General features: G+C 37.1%; 1 protein-coding gene across 4 annotated transcripts in view; it reads left to right on the top strand.

Annotated features, from left to right (window-relative positions):
• Window positions 1-2,996: 2,996 nt before the first annotated feature.
• The window catches only part of LOC135141346 (small conductance calcium-activated potassium channel protein), a 63,955-nt gene continuing 45,834 nt past the window's right edge, over window positions 2,997-21,117 (top strand). For all 4 annotated transcript variants that reach the window (XM_064072375.1, XM_064072374.1, XM_064072371.1 and 1 more), the window contains exon 1: window positions 2,997-3,180. The gene's annotated coding sequence lies outside the window, so the exon portion shown is untranslated. The remainder of the gene's footprint in view (window positions 3,181-21,117) is intronic.

Here is a 21,117-nt window from a genome sequence, read left to right as displayed (position 1 = left end):
CAGTCTTATCTGAGCAGGTACTAGCCCCGCCCACCCACCCTCTCTTTTCTTATAGAGTTTCTCATTTCTCAAAATCAGTTTTATCTTAGTAATAGTAATAGTAATTTTATTCATGACAAGAATTACATAGTAGTTTTTTATACGTCAATAAAATTAGATATAAGTACACTGGAACTATCAAAATTTAAATTTTACAAATTCTTCTAATGAATAAAAAGCATTCTCAATCAAGGTTTTTACACACAATCTAAAATTGGAATAATTTTTGTCTTTAAAACTCAGTGGAAGACTGTTACATAGCTGATGACAAAAAAATCGTATACCATTTCTTGTACGTGAAAGCCTTAGAAATTCGGGTTAAAATAAGCTCTTATGTCTTATAACATATCAAGCCCTCTAAATTAATCACTGTTTCTTTTTGCATACAGGAGACAGGAGAAAATGTATATAGAAGGTACAGTCATTATTCCTAGTATTTTGTAATACTAATAATTTGCAAATAATTTGTCCTCTCTTTTCCAGGAGAGTATCTCATTTGCAAAAATCAGTCTTATCTTGGCAGCTAATAGCCCCGCCCACCCACCCGTCTATTCTTAGAGCGTACGTCATTTACCAAAATCAGTTTTATCTTAGCAAATACTTTTACAAAAAAATGATCAAAATTTGGAAAGATTACGAGCTTACGTATTTGCACGAGGCAGGAATTTTGTACATCTCTAGTATTTAGTTGATTATACTTTAATGGATTTTTCTTTTGTTGGTTTTGTTTTTGTTTATAATTTATAAATGTCTTGTCAAAATGTTTTTTTTTGGTTTATTTATTAATGAAAATAACAGCTTGCTTTATTAATAATAATGTAAATCTAGTAATGACTACTAGTTGTTATGGTTATTGTTCTAAAAAAAATAAACAGTGGATTTCAGTTACCATCGTTACTAAGAAATCGGAAATTAAGCCGAAAGTATTGTCGCATTAGGTGCGTAATTTTATAAAATTACGTTTTTTTCGTAATCTACATCGTAAAAAAATGTTTATTATTTTTTTTGGGACTTTCGAAACCTCCGTACATAACGTACTCGAGAGTTGAACCACCATTTTCCAGACACCCCGTATATTAGCGTTCCACAAAAGTATGATTTGGGTCCATTTTTATTTCTGATCTATTCGATCTATGATATACTGTAGGCAATACCCTCTCTAAAAGTATAGTGAACCAAGAGCTATAAGGTTATATGGCCATCATAAAATCATCCCATTGTGTCGAAGTTAAGTTGTTTACAATAGAAAAGGTTTTAGGGTCGTAAATAACGAGTCCACTACAGCTCGACCGGCTCTTGCGGTTTCGTTCAGGGGCGGCTTTCACTAAATATGAAAATCCACCACTCCACTATTTCTTTGCTACCTGCAGCCGCTGAGGGTTCCGAAATAACCACTCGCTTTGAAAGCCGGCCCTGTTAAATATGAGCAAGAAATGTTTAGAAGATGATTTATTGCCAACCGGTAAGCTTAGTGCGAACCACACAAAGGGGGTATTTATTTGCGGTCAACTAATTTTATGATGGCCATATAACCTTATACCTCTTGGTTCACTATACGTGGATGACATAGAAATATTGAGTTCTGTTTTACCTGGCCATCATAGTTTGTAAAACTGGCCTGACCTGACCTGACCTGACCATCATAGTTTGTAAAACAACTGGGTTCGAGATTCGTTCATGCGTTTATGAATTTTGAATTTTATTTTTGCCGGATAGACCAGATACTATTGTATTGTGGGATTTTCGCCTGTATTGCTCAGTGCTGGTTTGAGGCATATCCTGCTTGAGCAGATCGCAGCGTAAATTCAGTACTGATTTGCCCCACAACGACTACATTTGACTTAAATTGAAATTGTTCTAAAATAAACATAGTTGACGAAATCGTCGAAATAAAAAGCGGCATAATAACGTTGCTTAAATACAGACGAAAGTAATAACTTGGCAACATTGTCCGTTAAACTAAATAAGTATCTTGAATCTTTGGATCACAATTAGAGTGTCTATAGATAGTTATTAAATGAGGCAGATAATCTCTTCACCGAGGCCCGCGAGAAATTTATACGTATCGATTGCCAGGTTTGCGAAGTTTCTGTAAACAGTGCAATGATCCGCCTCATGTTGATTTAATTATTATAACTTGTAGATAATTTCTCTAGAAACCGCATCGTGCTTTGCTAAACATACGTTGTTAGACGTTGGCACATGTCAATATTGGATTTTGAATAAAACGAACAAGGATGTTTATGCGACAAAACAATTATAATCCTTCGTAACTTGACGAGAACAAATAGAAACGACACATTACAGCAGATTAATCACGATCACTCATCGTTGCACTGACAACGTAAACCAATCTAATGGAATATTCGCGCGCTTTCAAATAATATTTATTCGTTTATGAAAATGAGGAAAAAAGACGGCCCGAAGCTGAATCTTGCGGGACGCCTGAGGTTGAAAGTTTCTCGTATGTTGCTGTTTTCGTCACAAGCGTCGTCTAACGCGAGTAAAAGAGTATTGTCAAGATCTTGGAACTTGGAAGATCCAAAAAACGGCGTTCTGCTAAAAATATTTCGATGGAGGTTGGTGGATTTAGGGAAGTAGCTTTCGCGTGAAAAGCGGGTCTCCAAGTTGAACTCTGCGGGACTGGCGGTCTTGCAAACTTTCTGGTGTTTTGTTGCTTTCGCCAGTAGCGTCGTTCGACGGGGGTAGAAAATTGTTTTGAGTGTCTTGGAGGTTGGAGGATTCGGGAGAACAGCTTTCTTACGGCCGCGGCTTGCATTTCAGTGTCCGCGGACGTTGCGTCCGGTGCATCCAAGTCCAAACTTTCGTAAAGCAGTCCGCGTATCGGGTGGGGCTGTGTTGGCTGGAAGACGCGCGCCACTGAGCGTCGCGACGCGAGGCGACGCGGAAACACGTTGCGCACCCGGCGTCGAACAGCGTGTAGTATGACCCGAGAATCGAATAAGAACGTCAGGTGGTGTGCCGGGCCACACGAAACCACGAATAACATATCATAAATCCGGTGATAGTAACATAAATATCGGTTATGTTAAACTTGCTTGTAGTGCCTAACAGATCTATTTATTTTGTGGTCCGTTCCTACGAAGGGAATCGATTTTGGACCCAGGAAGATGATTGAAGGTACCGTTTTGTAGTAATTTTTACTCTAGCGTGTCACACTTAGCGTGTGGATTGGAGACGAGTCATGTGGTTTAGCCAGATGACTTTTTGCATCCCCTCCAGCGGACGCATGGAGTCTCCAAACTCACGTGCTACTCCAACGCCTCCACTATAACCTCTCTTCTTGAGGGGTTCGCCGACGGACGGAGTGGAAAGCGAATTTTTTAAGCTATAAATACGAGAACAGACACGATAGACTAGTTCTGAATTAGTTTCCACTCTTGCCACTCAAAAGCTCATAAAACTTAAGTTCATATTTAAAAATAGTTTATTGGTCTTACGCTGGATAAATAATTAAAGAAACGTGTTTAATAATACGCTAACTGTGTTCTTCCGAGCTCTATAAATATGACGAATTCGAAAACCGGTTTGAGGGACGTGCGACGGAATAGCACTCTATGTTTATCAAACACAACTATGGTAACTAGCTTGAACTTATCAAGCTCTTTCTAAATTTCGATCGATCTTTCTTTTAACCTTGATCCAAATAAAAATTTCATAGACAAATTGGAATAAACATATGAACATATGATTTAATAAGTGTGACAATCAATAGAATCGGAATCAATAACGTACATATCGTAATGCGATAATGTGATAACCAGTCACGTGGCATGAAACTCTTCTTTGTTGATTAAACACAAAAAGACTCGTTTTAAATCTCTTCATTCATGTCATTCATTCAAGATTTTCTCATTTTTCATTCATGCTCTCATGCCGTGTATGCACTAATCTATTAAACGTCTACAATTTTGCAGACTCATCAAGCACCTCAAGCCGCACAAAACGAAAACTTTAATCACCTCAGATGATGTCATCTAGGAGCACTATCGTGTCACGTGCGCTTCTATTAACACGTAATTTGACTTCTGCCGTCTTTAATTAACTCCCCCTAGTAAAAAACTACCATTCCATTTGCAACTGAAGAGATCCATAAACACGCTTCTCGAAAACAAATATTTAGCGACGAAAGATCATCAAAACTGGGTTAAATATAGGCATAGAGCGTCCGAGTTTGCACAAAACAGTGCAGCAAAGGGAGAGTAAACTCAAATCTGGAATTTTTCCCTACAGTATCGATGAGTAGAAGTTAGAGCGTGCTTCAAACTAATTCATGTTTGCCCGAACTCATTTTAATATTCTCTTCTGGTGTGCGTAACTGTTTGATTTGTTGGTTAAGCTGATTGAAAATCGGTTTCATGGCCTTTCAGCTACATCTTTGTGGGAAAGTAAATTTAGAGTATAGTAAAGGTCATTCAGGAGGGTGATGATTTCAGTGTCCGACCGGAATCTGAGTCGATTTTTAATGTTGTCACGTTGCTCAGAAATTTGTAAAGGGTTAGGTATGCTCGGAATGGGAAGGAAATGAATTTCTTGATCGCATATATTATCGATTTCCAGAAGAGGTATCTTTGCTCCATTAATTAGAACGAATCTAAAACTCATTAAGCGATGGATAAATTAAGTATGAGGGAATATTTAGGGGAGGACTTAATAACGAAACGTCGGGAAGAGGAATCAATATGAGTTCCACTGGCGCTAAGCCATTCTTCTTCGGAAAATTCGTCGTGAATGACTAACCAATTCATGTAGGGAACATGAAGGTACTTCTGGTATTTACCAAGCGCAAGCGCGTTTCTATGGCTTTTGTTGGTAACGATCAGCTGACTCAAACATCGTTAAATATTTCAGAGCCATAATTGCAGAGTACAAGAAGAAAAAGCCTACGACTCGAGTGAACACTGTTAACATTATTAAAAAATCACGTTTGACATGCTATTAAATATTCACTGCGATCCCTTTATAATGCGTTGGGGGTCTGACGCAAAAAACTACCCTTCGTACTAAATACCAAATCAAACAGCTCATCCGTGGCTCCTCGGTCTTTTGATTGAAGCCCTTCAGAGCCGGACACCTTTAGGGCAACAGTTGCGTTTGCGTTACTCCGACCATAAAAACTCTGATTACAAAATACGGCAATTTAGGCGTTTAACCGGAGGGCGAGTATATGTTTTTTCCCACATAATATAGGCGGGGTCATTTGCGACCTTTATTGCCCGTAATACACACCTTTTTTATGCATGCACATACCCAAGAAACGATTCTTTCTCTTCTTCGACTAAACCTACCCCTGGGCGTTGGTTGAGCTGAAATCTAGTTCCATCAGCAACTCAAGTGGGAGAAAATTACTATTGGCAAGTTCATTATTAGATTTGTGAACTTGTTAAATTGCAAAAGTTTTATATTTGTTTCTGTTGACACAATCGAAAAACAATTACCGCGGGAGATATATTGTTCCAGTTTATAATCAGTTCATTGTCGCCAATATTTTGGCGAGAAGTTGAATTAGCGAAAAGTTTGAGGTTGTAATCTCATTTTTCATTGTGCTGTTGTTCGATACGGATTTAACTCTCGATTAAACAAAACCCCTTACACTTTTCATCTCTTACTAACAAAAGGATTAATGAATCAACACATGTCAGTGCCAACATGTGCACCCTTCCGTCTTGTCGCTCCATAACCCCGTCTGCAAAAAGTACAATCGCGAAAATAAACACATCCGCACCAAGTATTTATTATCTCCCCGAGTATCAATTACTCGAATAACCGCTGCTTTTCCCCACGCGTGAAGAAAAAATCGTTAACCGGGGTTAAATCAACATTTCAAACCGCCACCGCACCATAAAAAAATTCCACCACAGCTCCAGTTTAATCTACAGCTATCTAAACTTTGTTTAGTCCCAGATCAAGAATTTTATTCAAATAGTAATGAGCTGCACCAAATTGAGGCGAATCCGTGGACATGTAGCAAATTTCCTAAAAGAAAATTTCCTCAGAGACTCTCATAATTCTCAACACAAAAATTGCTGAGCGGCCGAATTAAATGTCGCCTTCATTTGCAATCTATATATCGATCGAGGAGAAGCGACCGATGAAACTACCAGATAAGAAAAATGCACACTCAAATTGGCGCCGAGAGAGAAAAAACGGAAATTTTGCGATTGTATCTGACGGAAGTTCCCGCCGACTGAAGTGTGCGACCTTCGAAAGTTTCGCGGCAGGTAATAATGACAACTATGTGGACGCACTTGCCCACGCACGCACAGACGTGTGCAGATAGGGGGAAGAAATTTTAGAAATAGCTGCGGCTTTCGCCGAATTCTTGCAGTAAGTCTTCGAGCCGCAACTACTATACGAGAAGACTGTCAATATGTTCCATTTTTGAAAAGGCGCCAACAACACACTATCATTATAATGTCATCTGGTCGTTGTATTGTTGTTAATTGCTGTAATATTTGTAATAGTTGCATGTAAGAAACAAGCAATCAAATAAAGTAAAGTAAAACCATATAAAGTAGTATGGAGCGTCTACAAATGGTGGTCACGTCGCAGTGTGCCGTGGATTTAGACACGTCACGCTTTTGCCGCCTTGTCAAAATAAAAACCGACTATTGAGAACAGTACACGATATTTATAAAAGATTATCGTTTCGTAGTGTGCTGCAAATTTAAACGTGTTATCTTATTTGTCGAACAATACACACTACAAACGTCGTCATTTAGCTTAAAATAAAAATCCATTTTTATTAACACAAACTAACTGCAATCACGACGAAGTTCTCGAACCGTCTTATTCAATATGAGTGGAAATGCAATCTCTTTTTGACAATTTTATGACACGTGATATGAGAAACCTCGTCTTGAAGAAATAACTGGGTTAATGTTTTAGTGGATTAGTTCTAACCCTTCCTAGGTTTGGCGAACTTCACCACTAACATTCAGTCATCGTGATAATTTGCTTTTGTCCGCGTTTCCGGTTGTCACGAATGAGTCCACAGTGCGTTGGATTAAATAAGTTTCAATAAGGTTTTCATCTGCGAACTGCGTCATGAATCCTTTGCATGGATCAATAAAGTCATAGAATTTCCTTAACAAGACAATTAAAATTGTCTCCCGGAAACGGGAGACTTGCTTTTCCATATTCTAGAAGCTACGTAACGTCAACAAAGATGAAATTAGTCACACGGTAATCAATTAATTATATCCGGCCTGTGTAATTAAAACGAATGCGTAATACGTCTAAAACTGTAGCCGGTGTATTTATTTGTGTTACAATAGCCGCGTCTTTATGTAATTTGTGTATTGCGTTACCGCCTTTTGTGTGCAATCTGTCGTTTTCCAAGTGTGAAACCCACACAGTCTAAACACACAGTTCTTGCATTTCAAAAATTCGGTTCATTTGGCCGCTTTTGCTACATTTTCACGTAATATACGAGATGTGTATTTAGATTTCTTGAGCCTGTTGTTTTGAAATATCGTCCGTCGTAGTCTCCCTCGGCTCTTCCTTGGCGCCACTCCTGCCAGTACTCTTCGCAGTCCGCTATCCTCGAACCGTATTTATACTGCTCTTATATTTTCATATCAACTGTGGCTAATTCATGCACGAAATGGGTTTAGTTCGGTGTGGATAAAAATCCGTGGTGTTTTTATCGTGCTGTGGCCGGTTTAATTTTAATTTTGTTCGGGTTTGACAATCGTCGCTTTAACATTTGTAATGTTTAACATTTTGAGAAAATTAAAACGGAAAAAACGAGCGCCGGAATTGCAGGTGTGTGTTCGTCCTGTGCTAACCGCACGTGTTAGAAGAGGAGAGAAGATCACTTTTTAGTCTAGCAAGTAATAATAGTGGTGTCGTGTAGAAAAAGACACTGAGTGTAATCTTTGTTTGAAACGTGAAGTGGGAGAGCTTTTGTGCTTTGTATAAGTGTACGAATGACCTGAATTTTTTGTGAGATACTTATTTACGCTTCTTAATTTGAGTTTAATTAATTATTTTGACTAGTGCATGAAATGAAACGGAAGCGGCGCCTGCTTTCGTGTAAAAACAAACAAACAAGGGAATAATATATAACTTAATTTGTGGCAATTTGGTACTTATGGAGACAATTTTTCTGGCAACGGTTATTTGGGTTAAGTGTCAGTTAAAAAAAATAGCGTAATTGGGTACGATTTCGTTGTTTGTATGGATTTGTGGCATTAGTGTTAAATATCTGGATAGTTTTAATGTATCTGATAGATATGTATCTAGATGTCTGCAATTTACGACTAATAATATTACATTACGGTGGTATGTTTATAGGGTAGCGGTGTCATTGTTCACGTAATTTATGGATAACGTAACCCATAAAAAGCGCATTACATTTTTATTGAAAAGGCGAATTAGGCGTCGCATCTTGGTGTAGTTAGAGCATTATTCATTATGCAGGGATGTAGAAGCTGGTCATAAATCATCGAACCGAATATAGATTAAAGCATTGTCTCGATTTTTGCTCTGTCCATAAACAAGCGAGTTCCCCTTCACCATTACGATCTTGCGATTGCCGAACTGCCATTTGCAACTTTATCAGAAGTATAAGGAGCAAGACAAATTAATTCAAAAACTTTGTTGCAAACTTCCTAATGGAATAATCTTATTTAATTTTATTTAGCGGCCCAATGTTCGCAATTAAATAATCGAATTAACCGTGATTTTCGAGATAACTGGAGTTTAATCTTGCACTGATTCACTTTTAAAATTATCGAATGGCTTTGTAGAAAAGTTCCGGCTTCGGATTTAATTTGCAGTAAAGTTGAATTGTGCAACTAAAAACTAATTATGACTAAATCCGTGAGCTACAAGCTCGATCCGCGACGTCTCGACCTCGATTTTTCTCAATATTCGGAAAAGCACGTTTGGGAATCATCCGCAACTATACATTCTAATAAAGACAATCTCTCTTAATCTAGAGACATAAGGTGAATAATACAGCTTTTGGCAGATCGACGACTTTTGGAATGCTTCTGGTTTTTAAAGTATTATTGATCTCGGGCCGACCCTCAAGCTCGCGAAATTCTGTTGGCCTTCTATTTTCTTGATTAAGTGAGCTTAGAAGGCATTTAAACTAGGGGATTTCGCATACATATTTTGCATTCGAGAGCCTGCAGGATCTTAGTTGACACTGTAGTCGTTTTGAACCCGTGACCTCTTCGAGGGAGCGTAGGTAAACAAAGCGATTCCTCTTAATCCAGGACTGGCAAGACAAATAGCAATTTTTCACATGATGGTCTTCGGGTATTAGGTTGCACACAAAAAACGAAAACAGTCTAGTTACACTTTAATTACATTGTAGTACCTCAAGAGTGAGTTTAGGACCATTGTTGTGCGTTAAACTTGTTTGTATTATTGTAAAAATCGACCTTCAGTTCCAACAATAGCGTTCCAACTTGATTAAATTAGTCTACATAAATAATGTTTTTTCTTATTTAATTTACTACCATGCTTAAAGGCCATTCATCAATCCTAGTTTACGATCTGGATTTTTAGATTACTTATACTAGATTTTTAATAGATCAATGCCTGAATAAGACGTTCGCGTCTTTTAAACACGACAAGATTTAGTAGAATGACCTATAATTGAAAACACCAGGTAGGTTGAGAAGGAATTTTTCACCTAGTTTCCCGCCGTTGTACCTGTTACTGCCTAATAGCAATATTAAGTTGGAGGAAATAGCGAAAGATTAACTTCTTATTACACTTTTGCGTGCAACGTTTTATTAATGTAAACGCTGAGAAAATCTGAACGCAATTATGTTAATTCACGGTTCCGATATGCACACACAGAAAATTTTTAGCCCATCACAGTTGGATTGTTTTGTCACGCAGTTTACAAATAATCGAGAGCTTCATCGTGGTGATTGATCAATTGAGGCTGTTAGGGTAGTTATAGATAGGCTTACAGCCATTTATTTACACCTACAAGCCTGGAGAACCCTGGGATTGTTGTGAGCACATCTATTATATTCGACGAGAGCAAAACATGCCAAAAAAGGGGTTCGAAACAAAAAACACCATCCATAATACACAATCCGTGATTTACATGATCATTCCCAATTGATTTAAAGTTGTTTTCAAGAAAATGTCGGGCTTTTCATGTTGGGGAGTTATTAATACATGATAGATCGTTTGTTGCGGTTTCAATGAGCTTAGTAGATCTAATAACTCACAGTATTTAAACATGTTATTTTTATTTTATGAAAACAGTTTTACTTTCGCTAAGTTCTCACGTGGCTGCACGAACCCAAATATTTAATCATTTTTTCGCAAACTAGCTGCCTCACACTTGTCGGAACGCATAAAAGTAAATTGGAACATTTGTTCGATGAAAAAGCATTCAGAACCGGATCTAATATAAAATTGAAGAAGTGTACCTTTTTATAGACCCAATACCCATTCAATGAAGTTGAAGGTTTTTCTATAAAAAAATCTGTTATAGTTTTTAGTAGGGAGAAAGAGCATTACGTATTCATTTGGAAGAGGAAGACTACGCTCCCTCTGGTTGCACGAAAATTAAATAAAATTTTTATTATATGTTTGCGCTCTTTCGTCAACGATCATTCTCGAGTCGCTTGAGATTTGACGATGAAACTGCTTGCACCATCAACACCGAAATACATTTCTTTCACTTCGCTCATTGTCATACAGTGTCACAATTGTCCACGTGGTGTCAAAATTTAAAATACAATTTTTGATTAAGACAGATGATTGATTGACAGGATGTTACAAGTAGTAAATATCATTTCTACACAAAAAGTTGTGGGAGTTTTACGACCACGTTTCAATTTCTGACACTACTAGAAAATTACTCATGTCGAAAATTCCAACTTACCGCTGATCCTCTTTCCACGTAACAGAGATATACTTCTCGGTACAACATAAAACTTTTTTTTTAGTAGCCGTAAAATTGTTACACACTGATTTATGTTGAAATCGAAAATAGTTTGTTTTGTTTACAGCTTCGAGTATTTTTAGACAAGGTGATGAAGTGCCATCGTCCAATTAAACGATAATTTATTTCTTCGTCTCAATTCGACAAAGTGAAAGTCGGAGTGACAACTCGCCGTGGAGGTGACGAAACTTTCGTGTCAACATGAAATTTTTATCGGCGAACCGGGATGAATAAAAATCCAATCCCCGTTTATCCTCAACTCTTTGAAATTAACATCAAACACAATAGCTTGTTTGTATCCGTCTTATTGGCTTAATAATATCGTTCATCTTGATGCCCCGGAGCCGACCTACTTTGGTAAAAAATAGCGTCTTTAAGCGACTCTAGCGGAGTAAGTTTTGGATAGACGGAGTTCGTTTAGTTAGGTGAAGTATTTTATCGTCGCGTCGCGAGAAGTGCGAACGCGCGCCTCAGGGTTCCACATTCGGGCCACTTCTATTCCTGCGCCGATATTTATAGGAAAACGGCGGTCACACCGAAGTACTAAAATGGTCACAGTCTATTTTAAAATTGTGTCCGAATTTTTAGCAGCTTGAATAAATTACCCCCACAGTTGTATAAAACGCAACTTACACCTGTCACTGTGACGGGCCAAGTCGCCGATATAAATAAAAAATCAAAAACATGTTTATAAAAAAGTTGTCGATGATTGAGCACACTGGAAATCAGAACACTTACCGTAATTAAGTTAGTGGAAATTTCGTTATGAATATGTTTATCGATTTATATTAATTTGTTAATTCGGCCCGATTTGATAGACTAAACAACTGACGTTTAAAAGCGGCTGAATCTTTGATGAGCTTTGATTAATATATCTGCCACTTTATACCGTCAAAATTGGGCGTAACTTCACACTGATTAAAACATTTTAATAGCGGCTTCGCGCTTTTGATAAGCTGTCATTTTTTGTGAGTCCGTGAAAGCAAATCAATTACTAAAATACACATTTTATTATTAAATTTGATAACGACTTTGTCAGGCAGATTTAGCCGAAATATATGCAAGTGTTTAATTTGATAAAACTGTCAACGTTGTTTTACCGAGATTTATTGAAGCAAAGGCACGTTTTCTTATCTCAGATGAAAGATAGGGAAAGAAAATCACCAGAAACACTGGTTCATCGATTTCCTTTGGCGTTTTAACAAATTTACCGAAGACTATGTTTCACGTTGACAAGCAGTGAGTGCGCCATTAAATGTTATCCTTAACATCATCCTGTGGAGCCGACTATTTACATATGTTTGCTCTTCTACATGTCACGGAATTTTACCCCGATCGATAACAGATATAAATATCTGCACACCGCCTTACTTTTTTCCATCAAAACCCAAAAACCACACTGAAGCGGCTTGTTGTTACTAATTTAACCAACTCATCAAAAAAGGTCGTTATTTGCTGAATAATAAATATAGAAATAGCTATTCCACGACTCCTTCAATCGATGACGAAAAAATTAGATATTCATCGTAATGAGTACAGTGTGTTACATATTATTAAGGAAATAGTTAAATTATATAACCTGCACGGACGGGAGTAACAGCCGGAGAAAATTGCCACATAGGTATTATTACGGCACCGTTAATTTTATAATCACTCAGAATTTACTACAAAGTGCCAGTTTTAACGTTTTTTAATTCCAATCCAATTATTTGTTCGTATGAATGTAATAAGCGAGCGAAGCGAGCTGCATCAAATAGAGATACACTTACAAGCTCAGCGAGACGTACCCCACTCATTGACGGCTTTATTGACAAATGTCATCCTACCGACTGCGCCAAATTAAAAACTCGATGACTATCGACGTTAAGTGCGCAGCGTTCTGCAAAGCTCCCCAAAATAAGAATTTTTTATTTAAATCTGAATGAAGGCAATTTATGGCCTAAAGCACACTTAATTTGTTGGCATGAGCAAAGCTACCGGAAATTGGGGTGGCTTTAAATGAGTGGAACAAATCTCAAGTATAAAACGATTCTACTCCAAGTTTAATAAACCTGAGCGACACGACGTCTTTTAGGGACTTTTAGATTAATCTCACATTCCCAAAATAGTAACAACCCAATCCCCAAACAAAAGCTTTCGAATTTTTATGATTTCAGTGGTCTGTATTGTTGCCGGACGAAATTTATGGAGACCCAAACCCAATCAGTGATTGGTATTGTGCGAAATAATTGGCGTAATATTGACGCAGCATAATGTGTGGTCTACTCCGCAATGTAGTCATTTTTTCGCCCTTATATGAAAGTTAATTTTTTTTTTCATAAAGGGTTCCATTCCATTTTGCCCCGCTAAAATTTTAACTAGCGCAATTTGTACAGCGCCAAGTTTATTGATGCAAAAACTTTTAATGACCGTGTTCTGTAAAACACACTTTTGTTAGCTTCAAGTGAAACATTGTGTCGCTAGCTCGTTTAGTTGGAACTAGAATAATTAGATCCGCCATTACAAGCGATCATGATCTATCGCTGTGGGTAGACTTTATTTACAATACAAATCATCGGAAGAATAGATTTTACGCTGTTTATGCTCATTCACCCTAGTTTATTGTGAACTAATTGACTCTGAAATTGTGAAGGGTTGACGTCCGGGATTGATTGTTAAAGTTTTCGTCAAAATAAAACTTTGACGTTGCATGTTGGTAAAGGGTTCAATCTGATACAAGGAGACTGATTCAATTTCTTTGCTAATTATACCGACGAATATAATGTTACTGGTTAATTTTGTAGTGCAAACTTGATCTAATCAACTTGTATTTACACAAACCGCTAATTTACAAATTAAGATCTTATAATAACTTCCTTAAAAAGTGCGTGTGGAAACGCGAAGTGAGCACCTGAATACATTAATTTCACCCTCTAGCGCGCAATTTCACGTCTTTTTGAGAAAAAATATCATCTTTATGCTTTTATTACAAGTCCGTTATGTCTACGATACATAACATGATTTGTTACAGTAACGTCCACAATAAACAAAACTAATACATATGTTATAAGTGCAATGTAACTCAATAAATATATGTGAGTACTGTCAGATTAACGTATCTCACGGATATTAATAGGCTGATACGCGTATGCAATATTACGTCCGCGTTATGTATACGTTACATTTGAAATCCGCACTTCCGCTTAATTAGTTCGCGTATACGTCGCTTACGTAATGTGATTTGTTGCAGCTCGAGACAAAAGAGCAAAAAATGTTCTCATTTCCGCCTATAACCTTTCTATGGTCACGTTTCCTCCAGCGCAGTAAAGAGTTTTATGTATCGAGTTCTCGTATCCGGAGGTTTAAAAAATGATGCTTTTTAAAATATTTTTTTACGACTACACAACATGGATGCGGCAGAGATAGGCGATTTTTAAGCCTGAAAGCGGCCTATAAGTCATAAATGAAAATTTCAATCCCGAAATTTTCTTGTCATCTCGCTTAACATATTGTGAAAGTTTATAAAGAACCATCAGTCTGTCATGTTTTATTTCGGAAAAGCGAGATAAGGATATTCTGATTTATGTGGTTGTTTCCTTTTAGGTGAATTAAAACAGCGAAAACAAAACATTGTATGCCGTCTAAAACGGTTGTTTTTTCAGGCTGAGCTAGTCTATTGATTTTTTCGTAATTAACCAATCGATTAAACAAATTTTGAGGCACGCTTCGTGTAAATCGTTTGCTTTATATAAATTAATGACCCTTACAAGGTGACAATTGATTATCTTGACGAATTTTTATTAATGTAACGTACATGGAACGCGGTTATGTTATTGATACATAACGTGGATAAATTCGTGTCGCATGATTCCGGTTGAACCAAGATGACATCAAAACATGGCGGTTGCGTGTAGTTGCTGTCAGATGTGTTATTAAAAGTGTTCTGGACAGGGTATTAAAAAAGCTACAAAGGATGTCCATTTATGGTAATAATGTATAAGATCCGGGGTGTATGGCATGCGTGCAATGTATAATAAATCAAAATCACAACATTTTCCGAATTCTTCAGCACGTGTCATCTCATCATATTTTATTTTCCATCAAAGAATCTTTTATATGCAAATATCCCGGATGGAATTTAAATATTATAAACGACGAATACGATACTGGGAAACACGACAGCAGCTTTTTGATTACAAAGGCTGTATACAGCGTGACGTGTTGCGAGGTGAACGCCTCTGACGATTATGTCTATGTTATATGTTTTAATTGATATTGAAAGTATTGTGCATGCACAATAATTTCCAGTAATTATTTTCATATAAAGTTATTCTATTACTTTTACACAATAAGCCATAATTTTCAAGCTATTATGCATTGTTATTATATCATACAAAGCACTATAAGCCTGGGACATGATTTACTTAATACTATAGTCACCTATTAATAACAAGGGACAGACTGGTACGCTGTCAATGAGATAAATCTTGATAGAGGGTGACTTATTTGAGAAAATTAACCACGACGATGACACCGTCAATTTGCTCGGAACAGCGGAATAACATACGAAAAAAGCATTAAACTACGTCATTACAGACAATAGCTTGCTCTATATACGACAGTTTAATCACCATAAATTAATAAATTTACTCGATCATTTGCCCATAAATTGATACTAAAATAATCCATTCTATTCATATCTCTTATAAAATAAAACAGACATTGATAAATTTATGGTTTGGTGTCGATAACGCTAACTCTTTACACTAGATATTAACATTGATAATGTATCCGCAGCGTAACATTAATGAAGTGTTCATCACACAAAACTTGAAAAAATTTAACGCGGATGTTACAAGTATGCAACGTTTCTGAAATATTGCTGCACAATTAAGAAAAGTCAAAATTCCGTAGCGAAATCATCACGTTGCGCTGATTGCTTTTAAGCCAGAATCAATGTTATCCTTATGTTACAAGTAAGATACATCTACGATACATAACACGTTTCCTTGAAACAACTCCGCTGTTCCGTAACTGTAATTTCTAAAATATGTATTATATTTATAAATAATTTAATGGCGCTAGAAACATGTATGCAACATAAATTTCCGCTCTATATTGATTTTTTAAGCACTCTTTCCCTCTCTGCAAATTACAACACGCCCATTCACCGGAACCTAATTTATTATAAGTGATAACCCATACTGCACTAATTCCACTCATGTAGCGAATTTCTCACACGGCCCACCTGCGTTGCTTGTATATTACACAGGTTCTTATCTTAACAATATTTTGTTAGTCCCTAGTTCGCTATCTGCGATTTAATAGAATAAAGTGGCGAGATTGCGGCCATCTGTTTTCACATTTTCTAACAGAACACTGCTTTCGCAGTGCTGCTGTGTCTCAACGGGCGCCTTTAAATCTAATTTAGTATTTATTGTCACGCATGCAAAAAAATACACCTGGCGGAACGCATCAACCGAGAACAACCAATTTTCCCGCCCTTTTCTCGCCGTTTAGGTGCAGTCGTTTTATTGCCGCGATGGAACCGAAACCCGCGTTTGTAATATCTCAGTTACAGTTTTCAAATATGACGGATGTTGTTGGTAATTTTCAATCTCGGTAGAGATTATTTAATACCAGAAGATATTTCCGTGTAATATATGTTTTTTGGTACATTGATGTTATGTGTATGTAATATGTTGGTATTTTTGTTAATTTAGTTTTAAGCGTGCGTAGCCATGTGTATGCACAGTGTTGGGATTGTTTGATCGTATGTTATGTCGTTGTTGTCTCAATCAATTTAGCGTTGGTTGCAGAGTGTAACATGGGGTCGGTTTTGCAATGTATCTGAAATATTGCCGCTGTTTGTTTTGTGTGTGATGGTGAATGTGGGTTCGGTTGGGTTGGCCGCTTTCTAGCGTTCATCTGTAGTAAACAAGCCGTTCGATAAGTAGTATCTTTGCTTAATTAAGGGTTGGGTGGTTCATTCTGTGTAGTAATCAATGTCGGGAAACGTCGACACGAAATCGATGATTCCATACTGATTTAATGCAGTGTCGTGGAGCTCTTCATGTTAAATTTGTTTTTAATAAACCCTCGACGAAATGAAAATTTATGAAAATATGTTAATTAATCAAAGGGTAGACAGCGTCACAAATTAATGTCGCCCTTGGAAATTTCCCTTGCATATTTTAAATTTTCCATTCACTTGTAGCTATTATCATACAAATTACGCGATTAATATCAATATCGGGACGATAGAGGCGGATTCTGACTGACACACGTCATAAAAAGTTAACGATTGAGTGACAAGGGAAAGCTTTGCCGAAATCCGACCGCCTCTGATAAAATTTAAAGAAAGAAACACGCCAAAAACAATAGTAATTTTGTGTGAAGATTAAATATGTGATACTTTGACATTTGGTTTCCTTAGTGAAATCGATTTATCGAAGTGACCAACTCTTAAAATAATTCCAATGCCAATTCTGAATTATCCAGCAGTTTGGGTTCTGCATGGGTGTAGCTCAAGGAGGGTGTCGTGGACCGTCTCGTATTATTTATACCCCGATAACATTTGTTCCATCTATACCGGAGTTATATTTAGAATTATAGTCGTTAAATTGAGTAACAAAACGTGGATAATTAATGAACCGCTCTATGCAGAGCTAAATTGATTTATTCTTTAAGTTTAATTATGATTAACGGGGGATTGTTTGAGGAAAGTTTAAGATTTAAGGCGAATCGGCTTATGGGAACGATTTTGGTTGATGGATGTGTTGTTTAGTAAATATTTCGCAATGCGAAGTAAATTCGTCATTACTTCAAAAATAGGTTTATTACGTCACTCTTGCGCGACTCCTGGCAATTGAAGTATTTATTGATTTTCATCAGGACGTTTTTGCATGTATGAAAAATAAATATTTCATCATATTTTGAAAAGCGGAGATAAATATTTATGGAGTCTGATAATTTATATAGTAGTTTTCCACTTAATTGACTTGGAGCGGTTGGAAGTTCTCTGTAAGTGCTTCTTTCCGTAGGTTTGGGGTTGATATTAAATTGATTACTAGGCCCCTAATAAAAATAAGCAACCCCAATCTGCGAATCTAAACGCGTACACAATTTGTCTGCTCGGGTCTAGGGATTTTTCATAAAATTTGTTATGGTTGGAAGCTTTTAAACGTCGATTTTTCAAGGATGGTGTTTGTATATCTGAAAAACCTCCAAGATTGACGTGAATATGCAACATGAATATTTAATAAAGCTGTAAACCCAATGGTCATTACACAGGCAGCTTTATAGCAGCGTTGCAATGGAAACCGGTTTGAAATTCAAATCGCATCTGTAAACCAAATACATATCGTTACTTTGTGCTAAACGCACCTGGCCGTTCCCTAAAGCTTTGCGGAATTTTTCAATTTTTCCAAATAACTCAATAAGAAAGGTTTCACTCTCTCTGAAGTAATATCGCTCAAGATTTTCAAAAGAGTGATTTACCGACGCGTCACACCGAAATTACATTATAAAACAATCCATGATCTTCACGTCAAAATTTCCAACTTACCTAATAGATTGCGAATCAATAAAATGACAAGTATATTTATTGCGCACTTTACGTGCTTTACGGCCCATCAACTCTTGGCAACCAGACACAGAAAAATTCGCATTTTGCTAACATACGCCAAAATTTTTAATACCTATCATTACTTTACACTCTCCGCGAATTAACGACCCAAACAATTCCCAGATGGATTCATAATTTATCGTTCAATCAAAAGAAGCCTCCATCTTAGAAGCCGTTAAAAATTTACAGCGATGTGTAGCAATCGATCGATAATAAAACTACAAAGTTGTTCTAACATAACACTCAATTTTATGCGACATATTTGTTTGTATTATCTACATACGAACATTTCCTATGATTTGTATTACCTCCACACGGAAAATATTTACGTTTATCAGAAAAATATCAACGCAATTACACATTTAATAGCAGATATTAAATCCACAAATAACTACAATTATTCCACTCGAAATTTAAAAAGCACTAGCGAGCGACGCGAGCTGTTCATAACTCGTAATGAGTGATTGCCGACTCCACCATGTAAGTGTTGTCTCATTATTTCACCATAATTAACATCCACGCAATTAATACAAAGCTGTCACTACAAAAAACATGATCCAACTGGATTATTAAAACAACAGACGACAACTTTTGACGTTGTACTTGCATTCTTCTCTCCACCAATTGCGAATTTTTCGGGCCACATTAACATTTACGTGTCTACCGGTGATTTGTATGCATTAATGAGTCGCTTGCCTCAGTGACGTCACAATTTTCACAAGAAAACCTTAATATGTTCGGGAAAAAGTGGCCCAACGCAGAATGGTGAATATGCCGTGCAAAAATGTGTGCTAGTCGTCGTTTCCAAGTGGAAAATTAATTAATGAGTTTACACCAAGAAAACGGAGTTTTCCTTTAGGGAAAACAACCGCGACTTGATTGTAACGTGATTTTGTACTGTGCGATTCATGTTCACGCGCGCTTGTCATTCCTGTTCCCAATTAAAGGATTTCGAGTTCCTAGTTTCTTCAGTCAGCACGATCAACCATCGAACCTTTTATGCTAATCTCGTCGTTATACCTTAAAATGATCACACCGTTAAGGTCTTCATTTTTTCGTCTAGGCCAATTATTTTGACTCAACCAAGCATTAAAATTTGTTTGTAGACGTACTCTTGAAAGTACTTGCACTCGTACTACCCGAAACATTTCCTTAGTAGAATGTTAAGTTTCTTTAGATACACGCCTATAGGCAAAAGGTACAGGTGAACCTGATGAAGTTGTGTCTAATGGAGCTGAGTTCGGTTTTTGTTTGTCCGGTCAAAACTGTCTAGGACAAAAACGTTTTTCTCTTTGAAGGTTAGAATTCTGTCACTTGGTCCGTCATCGATAGCATCTATTGTTCTAATATCCTAGGGTGGACTCATCGCTGTCCAGCTTCCCCGTATCTACTCAATCTTCCGTGGGCCTAACAATGCTTTCACCTAAAAACAGGGTTCATGTTCGTGTTCGTACAGGACTTGAAATGTATGAACATCTTAGATTATGTCTTGGCAAGAGTAATATAGATAACGTTAAGTTTAAATAACGTTCGGAGCATCTTTAACCTGACGTTAAATTGGTTGTGATGAATGTTGAGCGTTTCTGAAAAAATTAGCTAAACTTGAGCCAAAACTTCGACTACATAAATCGAGCAATTTATTAGACGTCAAACGCAAGCTCATCGTTTTAAACATAATCTTCCAATAATTAGCAGACAAACTGGCGGACACCCTCGAAAAATCCACTATTTCAGCTGGAAGTAGTGCGAAATTTATTGGACGTTGAGAGTGTTCAACTTATAATTTATATACTATGGGAATATGTGGTAGCTACAATGAAAACTGGTAATACCTCTTGACCTGGATAAAATAAATTGTATGTTTTAGGGCAAACTTTGAACAGCGTAACTCACACCATGTTTATCCATTGAATTTGCTTCTAATATAGTCGGCAAACTTCCAGTTTAGAAGGTCGGAGTAACTATACGTTAGGTGCACTGATTATCAAGAAATTTCTATTTGCATTGTTTGAAATTCAAATTTCACCGTGTCAGAGGTTTTCCACTGAAAAGGTTAACGTAAGTAATGCTTCCGTCTCGCTAGACTTACAACTCTAGTAGCTCATAAACAAATCCGAGCTTTAAGAGTGACGTCACACTGTAGGTAGCAAACGTGTGAAATTTCAGTTTAAAATTTATGAGGTATAAAATTAACACACAAATTAATAATAATGTAACCGCGTGACGAAAAGTAGAAAGCAAATCGTCAGATTAAATGTTACCGCGCGATTGGGAGGTTTTAAACCAAACCGGTTTCGTTTTTGTTTCTCCAAGGGGGGTTTCAAAACGGGAGATAATGATGTCATGAGTCACCAACGACTGAACACACAGCTGACGTTGAGCGATAATAATACATAAACCTGCAGGTCCGCTCTATTGCCAGATGGCGGTGAGTGACATTACAATCATCTATAACTTCCGTCTTACGTAAGAAATGGAGTAGAATTTTTCTTACGAACAGGTTGAGTCGTTTTTGAGGTTAATGCAT

The sequence above is a fragment of the Zophobas morio genome, unplaced genomic scaffold, assembly GCF_036711695.1.
Source record: "Zophobas morio isolate AGI-343-1 ecotype UQ-CSIRO unplaced genomic scaffold, CSIRO_AGI_Zmor_V1 ptg000044l, whole genome shotgun sequence".
In the NCBI taxonomy this organism is placed as follows: domain Eukaryota; kingdom Metazoa; phylum Arthropoda; class Insecta; order Coleoptera; family Tenebrionidae; genus Zophobas; species Zophobas morio.
This window is presented reverse-complemented; position numbering and strand designations above follow the sequence as displayed.